The sequence below is a fragment of the Seriola aureovittata genome, chromosome 7 (genome assembly GCF_021018895.1).
Source record: "Seriola aureovittata isolate HTS-2021-v1 ecotype China chromosome 7, ASM2101889v1, whole genome shotgun sequence".
In the NCBI taxonomy this organism is placed as follows: Eukaryota; Metazoa; Chordata; class Actinopteri; order Carangiformes; family Carangidae; genus Seriola; species Seriola aureovittata.
The window spans coordinates 22,004,896-22,020,316 of record NC_079370.1 but is presented as its reverse complement, the minus strand read 5'-3'; the positions used below and the strand labels follow the sequence as shown (position 1 = coordinate 22,020,316).

Sequence of the window (15,421 nt, the reverse complement as noted above, 5' to 3'; positions counted from 1 at the left end):
GCCACGTAAATAAGAAGGGGAAAACGTGCGTCATTTATATTGGTAAACATGATGTTAGTTATTCTATTCACTCATTTCTTTTCTCGTTACAAACTCAATATTTTGCTATAAAACGTGTATCACGAAATTGGTTGTGATGTTATAAAAACTAATGCTGAAAATATCACACCATGGATGTTTGGGTTTGTTTTGTTCCAACGCATAGTGAATTCCTAAATAAATTAGAGACAATTTTACTGTAGTGATGGATGCTGGGATTTTTTTTTTTCAGTTGGGGGGGGGCTCCTCCTCCCTCTTGCTCTCCCTCTTGTCTGTTTGACTTGTCTATTCCCCTGTGTCCACCTCATATGACGGACAAATCCGTTGACAACAAGGTCGTCCTGTGAGGAAACTTTCTTTCTTCTCCTCCTTCTCCCTCCATCATCCCCTTAGAAGTTATGTCCAAAAGGCTGTTATTATCTGGTATTAATAGATGCAGCCCCAGGAAGACAAAATCAGCTATTGATAATTGCAAGGAGTATACGGCAGCTACTGTATCGATCGGCGTGTCCTCCACTCCCCTGGAACTGAGAGATAAGGAGACACACTCTTTAGAGCAATATAATTTCTTTTGACCTATCTGCTTGCTACAGACTTATGATGAATAGCCAGAGTGGCTGAAGTCCTTTATCACCAAAGTTACCCCCTTGATATAATATTGATTCTTTATAACTAGCTCGCCACACAAAAATCAAACTGTCCACTTGGCCATCATCATCATCAATATCATCACAAAGGCGGGAGGAATGAAGATCCCTGCGCCTTTAAAGGCGAGCCTTTACAATCTCCTCTGTAGGCCTAATCTTTATTTTGCTGATGATGAAAGGAGAGGGGAAACGAGGCAAGGTGCCATTTAAGACGAGGTGCCATTTAATCCGGTATACACCACACACACACACACACACGCACACACACACACACACACACACACACACACATATACACTCACACACACATACAGAGGGAGAGAGGGAGGGGGGCAGGGAGAGAGAGAAAAAGAGAGATAGAGAGGAAGATCCAGTGAGATCAGGATTGCCAAACAGCTTGGACTTGTGGGAAAATAATTAATTTGGTGTGAAAAATTTGATCGACAGAAATCCAAGGTTTCCTGTCTGAATTTAGACTCAACCCGCGATTCTGCCTCCACACACATCACATCATTTTCTATAACTGACAAGAGGGGGAAGAAAAAGAGATCCACCCCTCCCCGGTGGAACTATTAAAATGACTATGAATTTGGAAAAGCTAAATGTCACATAACACCGAATTAACAGCCGTTTAATTGACTGGAGTGGAAAAGTAAAAAAAAAAAAAAAAAAAAAAAGGAAAAGAAAAATGCATGTTTGTTTTATGCTACAGCTGGTACCGGATGCGCCTCAGAGGTGTCTTTTAACCTTAAAGGACGGGCGGTTTTTGCTGCATAGCTGGAGCCCCATAGAGGCTATTACAACGGGGCCACTCTCTCTATTCACCGAGAGAGGGGAGAGCACTGCTGCTGGTGGAAGAAGAGGAGGGTGGAGGGGTGTGTGTGTGTGTGTGTGTGTGTGTGTGTGGGGGGGGGGGTTTGGAAGGATTAAGAAGTGCCACGTAAATAAGAAGGGGAAAACGTGCGTCATTTATATTGGTAAACATGATGTTAGTTATTCTATTCACTCATTTCTTTTCTCGTTACAAACTCAATATTTTGCTATAAAACGTGTATCACGAAATTGGTTGTGATGTTATAAAAACTAATGCTGAAAATATCACACCATGGATGTTTGGGTTTGTTTTGTTCCAACGCATAGTGAATTCCTAAATAAATTAGAGACAATTTTACTGTAGTGATGGATGCTGGGATTTTTTTTTTTCAGTTGGGGGGGGGCTCCTCCTCCCTCTTGCTCTCCCTCTTGTCTGTTTGACTTGTCTATTCCCCTGTGTCCACCTCATATGACGGACAAATCCGTTGACAACAAGGTCGTCCTGTGAGGAAACTTTCTTTCTTCTCCTCCTTCTCCCTCCATCATCCCCTTAGAAGTTATGTCCAAAAGGCTGTTATTATCTGGTATTAATAGATGCAGCCCCAGGAAGACAAAATCAGCTATTGATAATTGCAAGGAGTATACGGCAGCTACTGTATCGATCGGCGTGTCCTCCACTCCCCTGGAACTGAGAGATAAGGAGACACACTCTTTAGAGCAATATAATTTCTTTTGACCTATCTGCTTGCTACAGACTTATGATGAATAGCCAGAGTGGCTGAAGTCCTTTATCACCAAAGTTACCCCCTTGATATAATATTGATTCTTTATAACTAGCTCGCCACACAAAAATCAAACTGTCCACTTGGCCATCATCATCATCAATATCATCACAAAGGCGGGAGGAATGAAGATCCCTGCGCCTTTAAAGGCGAGCCTTTACAATCTCCTCTGTAGGCCTAATCTTTATTTTGCTGATGATGAAAGGAGAGGGGAAACGAGGCAAGGTGCCATTTAAGACGAGGTGCCATTTAATCCGGTATACACCACACACACACACACACACACGCACACACACACACACACACACACACACACACATATACACTCACACACACATACAGAGGGAGAGAGGGAGGGGGGCAGGGAGAGAGAGAAAAAGAGAGATAGAGAGGAAGATCCAGTGAGATCAGGATTGCCAAACAGCTTGGACTTGTGGGAAAATAATTAATTTGGTGTGAAAAATTTGATCGACAGAAATCCAAGGTTTCCTGTCTGAATTTAGACTCAACCCGCGATTCTGCCTCCACACACATCACATCATTTTCTATAACTGACAAGAGGGGGAAGAAAAAGAGATCCACCCCTCCCCGGTGGAACTATTAAAATGACTATGAATTTGGAAAAGCTAAATGTCACATAACACCGAATTAACAGCCGTTTAATTGACTGGAGTGGAAAAGTAAAAAAAAAAAAAAAAAAAAAAAAAGGAAAAGAAAAATGCATGTTTGTTTTATGCTACAGCTGGTACCGGATGCGCCTCAGAGGTGTCTTTTAACCTTAAAGGACGGGCGGTTTTTGCTGCATAGCTGGAGCCCCATAGAGGCTATTACAACGGGGCCACTCTCTCTATTCACCGAGAGAGGGGAGAGCACTGCTGCTGGTGGAAGAAGAGGAGGGTGGAGGGGTGTGTGTGTGTGTGTGTGTGTGTGTGTGTGGGGGGGGGGGGGGTTACCAGGGGATAGAGGGAGGAAGGAAGGAAGGAAGGAGGGTGGTAGAGGAGAGGAGGGAGAGAAGAAACGTATAATCACCCAAACAACCATTTTTACCCATTTTACCCCCTCTGGATCTGTGTCGCAAGGTAAGGGGAAAAAAGGCTACTTGGCTTCTATTCTGGCCCTCTCTGCATCATGAACTGCTCCGGCTTGACTTGTGTAAGAACTCCTCTCTCACACCCGGCAGTCTGCCGTCAGGTTATCCGCCTCTCACTGCGGATACGGTGGAGGGAGGCCGAACCGTCAGAGGAAGACACTAAGAGGTAAAGGACTCGCTCGCAGTGAGGAATGACTGGTGTTTTTGTCGCTGTGTGTCAGCCTTGAAGTTTAGCATTAGGCGTCTGTGAACGGGGAGGATCTAAACGTGGGCTTTTCATATATGTTGCTGAGGTTTGTAAAACCATGTGATTAGACCGCTGAAGTAGCGCAGTCTGAAATATTGCGTCCCCATGCGTCAGTGTCCAATCAGACGTCTTTGCGCCGCCGCAACTGGTGCCAAGACGCATTTACACACACCGCAGGCTACTGTAGCAGCCTATGGCAGCCTATGGCGTACTGCTGAGAGTTTGATATGCACCAATCAGAGGCGAGATGGACCCTTTTTTTTCTGATTATTGGAAGATTATGGAAGTGAAGATACATTACAATGTTCCTAAAATATTCCTGCATGAACACACATTTTAATGCTCATTACTGGGTTCATACACATATTAGCAGTCTACTTATTTGCATTGTTTGATCTCATCTCCTGTTTGTGGCTTTATAATATTTCAAAGCCACACACTGAGACCCTTTAATATGTCTATGTAATTATTTTTAATATTCATATCACTTCTCATTTGACACTAATAAGAATGACTTTCAAGTTTTACTTTTTAAAATATCTGTCACTGTAACATAATACAAGTTGTACTTAATGGTGACTTAAAAGCAGTCATGTGCCTTTTTTGTTTCTGTGGTAATTAATTATTATAATATTTCTATGATAATTGTTTATTACATTTCTGTGACTTTAAGGGGTTTGTCCTAATGTTAGATAGAATTATTTTTATGAATTGATTTTATGGTGGCGTGGGTTACTTGTTAGGTTTGTGTCTTAAAGCTCATTTCAGTGTTGGAAAGTTTTTTCATGATCCTGCGTGAGTCTATTATTATAATATTCCTGCCTATTCTTCCAGTGAAGTTGGGATTTTTATACAAGAAATTATTCTTTTAAAATTGAAATGCATTATGAAGACGACGTTTGTGCTCGTGTCTTCTGTGCTAATGGACTTTTCTGGAAAGTGTTGATAAAGGAGGAGGAAGCCACTCTCAGTGTGTGTAGTATTATTAAACACTGAGTGAAACTACAGCAGCTGCTTCTCTGAATGACATGATGTAAGAATGGGGTTTTTTTTTTTTTTTTCTTTTGGACATGTTTTCCAGCTTCGCTCCGCACTACACATCCATTAAGTTGGATATGTAAAACACACACACAAGCACACACACACACACACACACACACACACACATGCACACACAATTTGATACATAATCGTGGACATCATGCATAAATAATGACTATTGTAGCTGGGACTCCACTAAGTGGCAACTGGCTGTGATCCTGCCCTGAAAGTGGAGTGTTTCACTCTCACATTTATCACAGAGTCAGGGATTAGGAGGCGTTTGACTCCGTCTGATCCGTGAACTGTTTTTACATCAGACATCAGTGAACTCAACCATAAATTTTCAGTTATCATATCATGACCTGCTTATCTCGCTCCAAACGCGGCAGACTGAGATAAAATGTGACAGGCAGCTCGTACCTGAGATGAGTGAAATTTGATCTGACTGGTCCAATCTGGCTTAATTGAAATGAATTGAATCAACCCATTTCTTCTGCTACTGTAATTAAATTAGTAGCTGGGGTGTAATTGGACATCGAGTTGGCACTCGAGAGGAGATGAAAAAATGCTCATTGCTGCCACCAAAGGACTATGTGTCAAATTCAGTGTGAAAGGCAGCGCACCAAATGCTGGCTGACACACTGACAAGGCTGCTGCTTCACTAGAAGAGTCCACAAACAAAACTTACACAGATTATCTGCCCGAGTGAAACGCTGCCTGATGAAGGGAAATATGTGGAGATGTGCAGACATGCGATTTAAGTCGATTCGATACAGTATGTGCTCAGTGCATCGAAATTTAGACTCCAGTTATAGTCCCAACTTCTGTTTTTGCTGGAACCCTAAAACTCCTGACTGAAACTGTTTTAGCGTTAGCAGCCTTATCAGAGAAACTCATGAATTTAATAAGTAAAGAAATAATTGATAGAAAACAATTTAAATATTTGAAGGCAGATCAAATGAAAAGCTGTCGTAGTCAGAACTGAATAACTTTATCGACTGACATCTGATATTTAATAGAACCCCGGAACCTGCAGGCCAACACACAGGCCTAACCCTCCCTGACAGAGATATATTTGTAAGAACATTATTACATTTCGATGTAGGCCCCGTATCAAATACCTCACGCATCAACTCGACCCACCACACAGGAAGGGAAGCGGTTTTACTGCTCCAAGGCCTTGGTCATCTGTGGCTCTAATGCCATTTCCAAGAACAATGAGCAGAAAAGGGCTAAAGCTGCACTGATGACACTTAATCTCATTGGAATTCCTTGTCAGGTTTGACCTTGGAAAGATATTAGCCACTCGACAAGTGACTGCGTATGCGTGTGTGTGTGTGTGTGTGTGTGTGTATATGCGTGTGAGGGGAGGGGTGCCTATGTGTCTCTGGCTCCGGTTGGGTGATTTTTAGTTCCTCTTTGTGCATATGTGTTTGACTCGCTATGTTGCGTTATATGTGTGAGGAGCAAGAAATGTGCTGTGATCTTCTCTGCATTTACATGGCTGTGTAGCACTCCTGATGTGTTGCAGGAGAGGGGGTATAGAGAGAGAGAGAGAGAGACTATGCATGTGCACGAGAGCAGCCAGCAGTCAGACCAGTGGGCTGCAGGGATCTGTGGCCCAGTGATATGTGTGCCACATTGTCTGTTCAATAGAAGCCTTTGAATTTTTAAACAGCATCAGTTACTTCATATTGTCATTGTTTTGGCACCATTTGCTTTGCTTAATCCTGGTAAGTGCATATCTACGCTGTCTTACTGACAGTGTCGAGGTGTGTGTGTGTGTGTGTGTGTGTGTGTGTGTGTGTGTGTGTGTGTGTCAAGAGAAGGGACATAGATGGACTGCGTACGTTGAATCACGACTCAAAGCTCTTGAAAGTTAGCACACTGGTAAATGTGTGTTAAGCAGCTACCGTTGCATATCCTTTGTAGTGATTAAACTGCCATTAGAAGCGAGTGTCGACATAAGTTTGTGCCTGTGTGTGAGTGTGTGTGTGTGTGTGTGTGTGTTTGTGAGCGTGTGTGTGAGTGTGGTTAACGCCACATAAAATGAGAGAAAAGACAGGAAAGAAAAAGATAAAGAGAATGATATTCAGTATTCACAAGGTTCCTCAGACATTTAAAGCCCGGCCAAGTTTTCGCTAAGGTCAGAAATGTGTGTTTCTACAGTGTTTGCCTCTGAAATGACTCCCTGCTTTCAGTCCACACTATCTTTTAGATCATCATCGGTTTGATCTCAGCGTTCCCACTGCAACAGTGCATACAATATGAACGAGGTGAGGTCGATGGGAAAAGACTTTCACAGCAGCGGTTAGAGTCAAAGTGATACTTGTCTTCGGGAACCAGTGTTGAGGCTGAGACCAATTGTGACTTTTCTTGAGGAATTAATAACAAAATCGGCGACTGGACTCATGTTTTTTTTAAACGTGTTTTTACTGTTTGTGTCTCTCTGAGAAGAATAAAATGGGAAAAAATTTGCTCTGATGTCTGAGTGAGACAAGAAACGAGCATAACAACAGGATGTGAAATGTAATAATTAAATAACAAATGCTGAGAATAAAAACAAATAGATTTTGAAACAAACTCACAAATGAATGGACCACAGGATGACTTCTTTTTTCATGTTCTTATAGATACTTGTGTGTATTATGACTCAAAAACTCAAGCGCTCTCCAGCTGGACTTTTGTGCGCTTGTGTGTGAAGGATCAAGTGGAATTATTGTAAGAAGAATATTACTTATATGAGTAATAAAGCTTATTAAGATGAAGAAACAAAGGGCTTGATTGCTGTGGGGAGGAGAGATTTTATGTTCCTCCATTTACAGTACTGGATCCAGTGGGATGTTTGCAGCCCTTCAGTCTTTCTCTCTCTGTCTCCGTCTCCAGGGAGAAATATTTGCACAGGGAACCCTCCTCTGTATAGTTTCTATGCTCTTCCGTCTTTGTACTACTCTGATGTTATTTATGGTAACCCGCTAATGAGCTATACAGTCTTTTGTAGCGAGAGACAGCATGTGTAAACATTTAGATTTTTTCCCTGGAGTACACCGCGAGATCCACCAAATTAAAAGGCACAAAGTGAAATGAAATCTCGGGGCAACGTAACACCTGATCAAATACAAGGTTACCCATGCAGTGTTTTGTGTTTCGCCGTGTTAATGCCCTATGTTGCTATCAGTCTGGCTTGTGTTTTGGAGGACTGCCAGCCAGTGGAGGAAGAACACCTATTTTGTTGAGAGGTAATTGCTACACAGTAGCCTCTGATTGCCAGGGTCTTTCACTGGGAACGGCCCCGGCTCCCTTTTCACTCGCACCGACAGCCTGATTACAAATCATCTTATTGATTTGATGAGTTCAAGATGTTTGCTAATAACTGTTCTCATACCATCTGTTAATCTTTGTTGTGATTAAAGAGGTAATCCCAATACCCATTATTCCCAATGACAAGAGTGGGGATCATTCTCTTACACAAGCTTTAGCCCCTCACAGGCCAGGCAGGGCTGGAGGGAGGGTTTGGGAGTTGGGTGGTGGGGGGGTGCTGGAGGGGGTGCAGTACCAAGGATATCAGTGATCTCCGAATGCAATTGAGAAATCTGCTCCACCTTCCACATAACAAATGTGATACAAAAAAAAGGAAAGAAAAAAGAATTACACCCTTTGCTAAAAATCCATTACCTCGTATAATCACGCAAAATGATTTTTCTTAAATATGATAATAAATCACCGGCTGGATCAATAGCCTGCGGACCAACTGCTCTGCCCTGATAACGTATCAATCAATATTTAGTATTTAGATTTTAATTAATACCTCAGCAGGGCTCGCAGCCTGTTAACACTGAGAGAAATATAATCTGTGATAAAAATGGGCCAAAATAAAGAAACTGATAAAAGCAGACGCCGTCCTCTTAGCATTCCACAGTTGTTCCTCATATCTGTCACTGATCAGTCAATTGCTTAGTTGTGATTAAGAACCCTTCAAAATCAAGCTTGGTGTTTGTCTGTGTGTGTATGTGCGTGTGCGGTGCATAGGGGAGGTATGGATGTGTGTGTTTACATGGTGACGTAGTCATCGATCATGCTTTGTAGGGATAAGCTAAGCTTCAGTAGCACCTGCTGCAAACCGTGCATACAGAAGATCACAGATCAGCATCCTGTGTTGGATTACGAAAAGAAATAAAGGAAAGAAAAGCTCATGTTGATCTTAAACAGCCTTTTGGAATATGTCTATGATTTTTAAACTGTTGACAGCGCAACACAATATACTGTTCTTAAAAGTGTTAATGCTAACCTCCACGCTCCTGCACGGTGACAGGTTTCTCACCCTGTGTCTTGGCTTTTGTGGGTTCACGGTTGATTCCTTCGACTTCTCAGCAGCAAACAGTAAAGACCTGAAATTAATTGGCTGTTGTGCGGCTCTGACAGAAACACTTAGGCCAATACTCTCGGAGTGCATTCAAGTCATTGCATCTCAAATATGGCACGCGATGGCCCCTCTGTAATCTTTTCTTAAGGTTTTAAGTGTTAAACATGCGACTGCCAACTGTTTTCCAATTGGATTGAGTCTTGTGGCATTTGTAAACTGAAATCCTTTTGCTTTATTAAGAGATTAAAATGGATAAATATAGAAACAGATAGGCAGAGTCTGACCATCAGGATCCTCATGGCTGACACGAGATTAATACGACACATTGATGAACAGGAGTCCGTGTTAATCCTCCTTTGAACTAGTGCATTTGACTTGTAATCTGGTGACTTGCATCTTTCCACAGGTCCTGTCTTGCTTAGATAAACAAAATAGCATAAATAAAAATAATATATTTATTAGTACCTAGGTACTTAGGTACCTATAGTGTCAGTAATCATACATGACATGAAATGGAGCTGATGGAGATGTCACTTCACTTTGCATATGAGGAAACCTTGCCTCACACTACGTCTCCTGTGGTTGTTACATTAGTATTATATTGCACCATACGCACCATTCGAGAGAAGACTAAAGGGCTGTGCAGGCTTTTGGCTGAAGGCCATAGTGGGTCTCTTGTCCCTGGAAAGTCAAGCTGTGATGTGAGCTAACAGGACATGTGCATGTTCCTCAGGGTTACGGCTGGATCTAAGTGTCTCAAGGCTGTCTGCTGTCTAACCCGGGTCAGCAGGATATTAGGCCACCACAAGTGGTTAGTGTGTCTTTTAAGCTGATCCCTGACACACACACAAACACACACACACACACACACACACACACACTGTCGCATTGGCACCAAACAGGAAGGCATATGTAGATGTAATTGATGCTCCACCTACCAGCATTACAGAGATAAATAATAAAGATTAAATTACGCAAGATGTCAAGTTAATTTCAGCGGAAATCCCCTGAAATCCCTAAACTAGCGTCATAATCTTGACATAAAAAGAAGACAGCGATAAGAAGAGGAAGACAGCATTTTCTCACTCTGTGGAGCATAACCATCAAGTTGCGGTTATCAGTATTGAGTTGGCATATCAGCTTAGCTCTGTGGTAAAGCTCACACACCATGAGACTGGACTGGATTGGCCAATCCCTATTAATCCCTGCTTACTGTTAGGTGGACAAGGTGCCAAGGGGGCCCTGTGCAGGGCTGGCATGGGGTGTTAGCAGAGTGAGTCAGCTTCTGTCGGCATTACTGTAATTGAATTAGTGCATGTGGGGTCGGAGACACTTGGAACAGGTGAGGGCATGTATTGTAGTGCATTACCTGTCATAATCTTTCATGTGAGGAGGAGTTCACACTTGTTTTCTGGGGAGCATTTAAATGCATCCTTACGTATCATTAGATCACAACATTACCTTTAAGTCATCATTAGCACAGTTAACATCAACAATATAGGATTTCCACTGTATATTTTTATTTTGTGTGCTACATGGTCAAATTTGATGGAAAATCAGCTGCATTTCTTTAAAGCATTAAAGAAAAACAGGGAGCTGTGGTATATTTCAAGTGGAAAGGTAGATTGAATAAAAGATCCAACATTTTTATTCCTTTTGGGTGGGGGTGATGGAAATGCAGCACACTAATTTTCATGAGAGGCAACAGGATTTATGGGCTTAATTTTGAGGAACACTAACATTTGCAATATGTCTGCTTTGAGGGTGAGGCTACCAGTGGCTGTGGCTACATAAGTTGTAATATGCTTCCAATACATATGGCCTTATTAAAGCTGTGCTACCGAATACATTTATATTGATGATGAAAAAGGACCAGTTGTTATAGGAGAGCTTGTAATGATAAACTGATAGGGATAAGATCATTAACTGTGAGGTCCCCCTCAGCTCGATGTAGCATTTTTAGCTAGCTGCTCAGCACCAAACAGCTGATAGACAAAGTTAGCAGCTAGCTGGTGAACATAGTGGTATAATAGCTATAGATCTAAACATTTTCCCCAGTCGGTGGAGACCAAAACAGAGCCACAAGGAGTGGATATTTGATGCATGTGCACTAGGTTGACAATTAAACAACCCCAGATTAATGCTAATGTTACTTTCTGTGTGCTGGATGTATAAAAAGGCTAGTTTCTAGGATTTCAATTTTATAAGGGGATATGTCAATTTGTGTGTAGCTGGTTTAAGAATTTTGTCAAGGATATAGTCATTGTTAGATATAACATCTTTACTTTAATTATGTCCAGGTCAGTTAGCAAGGCTCTAACTCTAGTTGGTATTTAGCTCAAGCAGAGGTCATCAGCTCAGGCAGAAAGGGGATTTTTTTTTTTTTAACTGTTAGATTTTTCCAGACGTTTCATATATATTCACAAGAAAATGCAAAATAAAAAAAAGGCAATAATTATATTGTCACATTGACTGATGTCTTAAATGTTACATGTTTTATGTGTTAGCCACAATTGAGAAATATAGAATAAAAACACAAGAAAGGCTATGAAAACAGTGAAATGGAAAGACTGAAATAAAGTTGAAGGTGAGAATGAAGATGGTGGGTGGAGGAGGATGACGGACAGTTGCGGAGACAGGGTTGTTAGTTTATGTAGGCTGTGGGCTGAGTCGACTGGAAAATTTTGATCACTTTAATTTACTATATCCAGTGTTGCTTCTCTCCCTGTCCAGCACTTTTATCAAGCCCTGTGAGCCTGTATTGATTTTTTTATTTTCTGCCCAGGATAAGAAGACAGAGAGTTAGGGAGCTCTGGTGAATGGAGAACTTTCCTCAGATTGCTGCTATTCTCCAGCTTATTGCATCCTGTCGTTTGTAGTTTCAGATGATGTCCAGTACGCCACGGCTGCTCCAGCCAATAAACAAGGTGACTAACAATGGAAGAGGGCCAGGAATGAAGAGAGGGAGACAGGCTAACCACCACAGCACACGCAGATAGAAACAAGGGTGGAAGAGGACATTTTATCGCCAGAAGTCGCCTTTGTTTTACGGCCATGTTGAAAGACGCTGTTTTGAAAAAGTATGCGCCTCCATGTGTGATAAGAGCTGTTTTTACTTGTTTGTATTTAATAATTATATTTATTTCTAATTGTTCTGGAAATATCAAGGAAAATAGTGGGGGATAAACCCTACCACACTTAGTTTTTTATTTATGGAAGGAAATTTATGTCAATTTAATCATCATACTAAATATGAGAGATGGGTGGGAAATTATGCAATGGGATGCCTTGTTTGTGCTTTTAATGCTAAAACATGATATCATTTATAAAAATAAATAAATAATAAAAAATATATTTTTTTTCTCTGCGAACAATGGAGCAGAGTATGATGTATTATTTGCTTCTTTCTCTGTCCCACAATATGCTTTCATAGACCTGCCATGTTAGAATTTAAATAGTTATTCCGGGACTGAAGGCAAGAATACTATTTAACATTTTTGTATGTTCTTGTTACTGCTTTTTGTGTGTCTCCCTGAGCAAAATTAATTATCACCTTTGCCCCAAAGAAAATGCAATTAAAAAGTAGAGGTAATGGTTTTTTCTCCAAAATGAAATGTGACAATGGTTTTGTCCCGAATTCATTGCTTTTTTGATAATGTCTGCATCAGACAAATTGTTGTACTATTCCTTAAAAATCTTAATTTTTTTGGTCCATTTTTTTTTTCTTGTGGCTGTGAATTTGCATTTCAGAATGTTAGGATGAGGGGGTGAGGGAGTGATTGTGTGTGTGTGTGTGTGTGTGTGTGTGTGTGTGTGTTTGAGGGGGAAGGGGTAGGTGGGTGGGAGAAAGAGAGAAAGAGAGAGAGATTAGTGACAGTCTGATAAAAGATGTCTACAAAAACCCTAATTAAAATTGAATACCCCTGCAAATGCAAAGCAACATGCAATCTCCAGGTATTTCATTTAGAGCAACTATCTCAGTGCGAGGCTGTTTTTATGTCTTTCTTCATTGCACACAAATAGCTATCCCCACTTTCGTTTTATTTTTCACACTTCCACATCTGCCGCTGTCTTTGTCAAACCTCACAAGTTTGCCCTTTCTCTCCCTCCCTTCACGTCAGACACAATGACAAAATAAAAATCAAACTGAGTAACCCGCGGTGTGTTTCTTTTTTCCCTCCAAAACACTTACAAAGTTCAGTTCATTAAACTGCTGAAAAAAAAAAACAGGGCTTCTAATGCAATCGTGAGCTCAGCGTCAAGCTGTTGTATTTTGATAACATAATCACACTCATCAAATTAGAAGAAACATAACTTTATTTCTGCACAAATGTTGACATTGGTAAAACTTTAACATGGGATTTAAAATTTCATCATAGAGATACACTGATATGCCTGTTTCACAAAGCTTTGTCATTTCATTAATAAAAAATATACCTGACTGTAAAGTAATGTTTAGTTCAAATAAGAATTACAATTTTTATTATAAATATTTTCAGTATTTTACTACTTGTTATTCTCATCATAACTAATGGTTATTCTAGGAAACTCCTCTTGCTTCTCGTCATTTTTCCAGCCAGAACTTGAACTGAACATGCATTTTCATGGTTTCTAATTCCTCTCGTCATCGTCTTGTTACATCACTAAAACTGAGGCTCGTCCTCTGTCCCTGCTCTTCATATATCTGCCGCAGGTTTGTGAGTAAAACGAGAAGAACGACTGCAGTGTACAGTGGAAACGCATGCTTGTGATCTGACCTGTGTTGTGGCTGGAGTAGCACTTTCACTTCCTACTGTCTGGGCTCAGACTGCGAGCCATGTGATCTCACTTTAGAGGAATCTACACACAAACACACACACACACACACACACACACACACACACATACACACACACACACACACACTCACACACACACTTCTTAGCGTCATTTGCAAATGTGGCTGGTAAACGCTGCCAGTTGACATGAATCAGTCAAATTCTTATATTGGTCTGGCAACACACAGGGCTGATATTACTGTAACATATTAATCTGCCTAGCATTTCTTGAATATTCTTTTTCATTGCACAGTTTAATTTCATGACTTTTATGTTTTGTATAATTAAACTTTTTCTCCTGGTCTAGGGGGAAAAATTGTTAACGGTGTTTATAATTTTTATTAATATTTCAGCATGTCAGGTGTTGTCTAATATACACCTGGTAGACAGGTGCATATCAAAATAAAATCACGTGAAAGAAGACGGTTGAATACCTGCACAGGTTATTGCAGATGCAGAGTTTTGGTCCTTCATCAGGCAGCAAATGCATCATATGAAACAACAACATCCTCACACTGGAGGCACAGGCTGCAGACAGAAATCAAACGGCAGCTGAAGGGGACAATTAATACTTTGGCATGTCAAAATCCAAAGAAGAAGAGTTTTAAATTTAAAAAATGACATGTAATACATGCATATAATATTTTGTCATGAAAAAAATAGGCTACTGAATATTAGATTTTTTTTAAAAAAATGTAAAAACAAATAAGCTGCTTGCAGCCTTAGTACAAAAAGTGCTAGTATCCAGCAGGATTGCTGAAAAAAAAACAACCCATATTTTGAACCTTACACACAGAAGCTAACACCTATAATCATTTTTACTTGGCTGCTTGCTGAAAATGCAGAGGAAATTGCTCTGGCTTAAGCTAGTGTTTAGTCATAAGCATATGGTCACTTTGGTACACTGCCAAAGCTTTGCCCCAAAGCTTTGCCCCTGAGTCACTTTACTGTATGTAGCCTATTTTTTCTTCGTCATCCATTCCCAGAACACCAGTTGAATCATACAGCAGATAAACAATCCCCAGTGCAAGAGAGTTTAAGTTGTTGAGCAATAAACATGTGTCTGATGCATGTGTTTGCTTCCCTTCAACCACACAGAGATGCCTCATTTTCCATCCAGACAGGTATTAACTTTGCAGATAATATCTTTTCATGTTAACTATTGATTCCTGTCATCATTAGCGCATCTAATAACGAGGACCTTGCTTTGACAATTTTTATCATTTCTGCGAGGAGTGACAGGCCCATGTGTTAAAGACATGTTTACTTCACTGTGGGATCAATAAATGCTGTGTGCCAGCATGAGAAGGTATAGGCCCTTACCAGTGTTATCGATGTATGATGTGTCACATTATGAAATATACGTAGGAGGAAGCTGCCCGCGAGATTAAGGAGTCCTCATAGATCAATGAAGAGTATGAGCATTAATATAGTGCTGCTCCTCTCCCTCTCTGGACACCCCAGGTTATTTTTGCTCTCAGGCTGAACACTGATGCACATAACGTGCTTTTGCGTGAACTGGGAGAATTAGATTTGCCTGTTGGTGTTACAATCTAATATCTATCATTGAAAGGATTCTTTT

At 40.8% G+C, this 15,421-nt stretch overlaps 1 long non-coding RNA gene across 3 annotated transcripts in view; it reads left to right on the top strand.

The window, feature by feature from the left end:
• The first annotated feature begins 3,229 nt into the window (after positions 1-3,229).
• Positions 3,230-15,421, top strand: part of LOC130171607 (uncharacterized) — a 69,899-nt gene continuing 57,707 nt past the window's right edge. Inside the window, exons 1-2 of one of the 3 annotated variants that reach the window (XR_008828170.1) lie at positions 3,230-3,360; positions 3,462-3,537. This is a non-coding gene — a long non-coding RNA (uncharacterized LOC130171607). Of the gene's footprint in view, positions 3,538-15,421 lie in introns of all 3 variants that reach the window. The other 2 variants (XR_008828169.1, XR_008828168.1) reach the window with 2 other exon arrangements.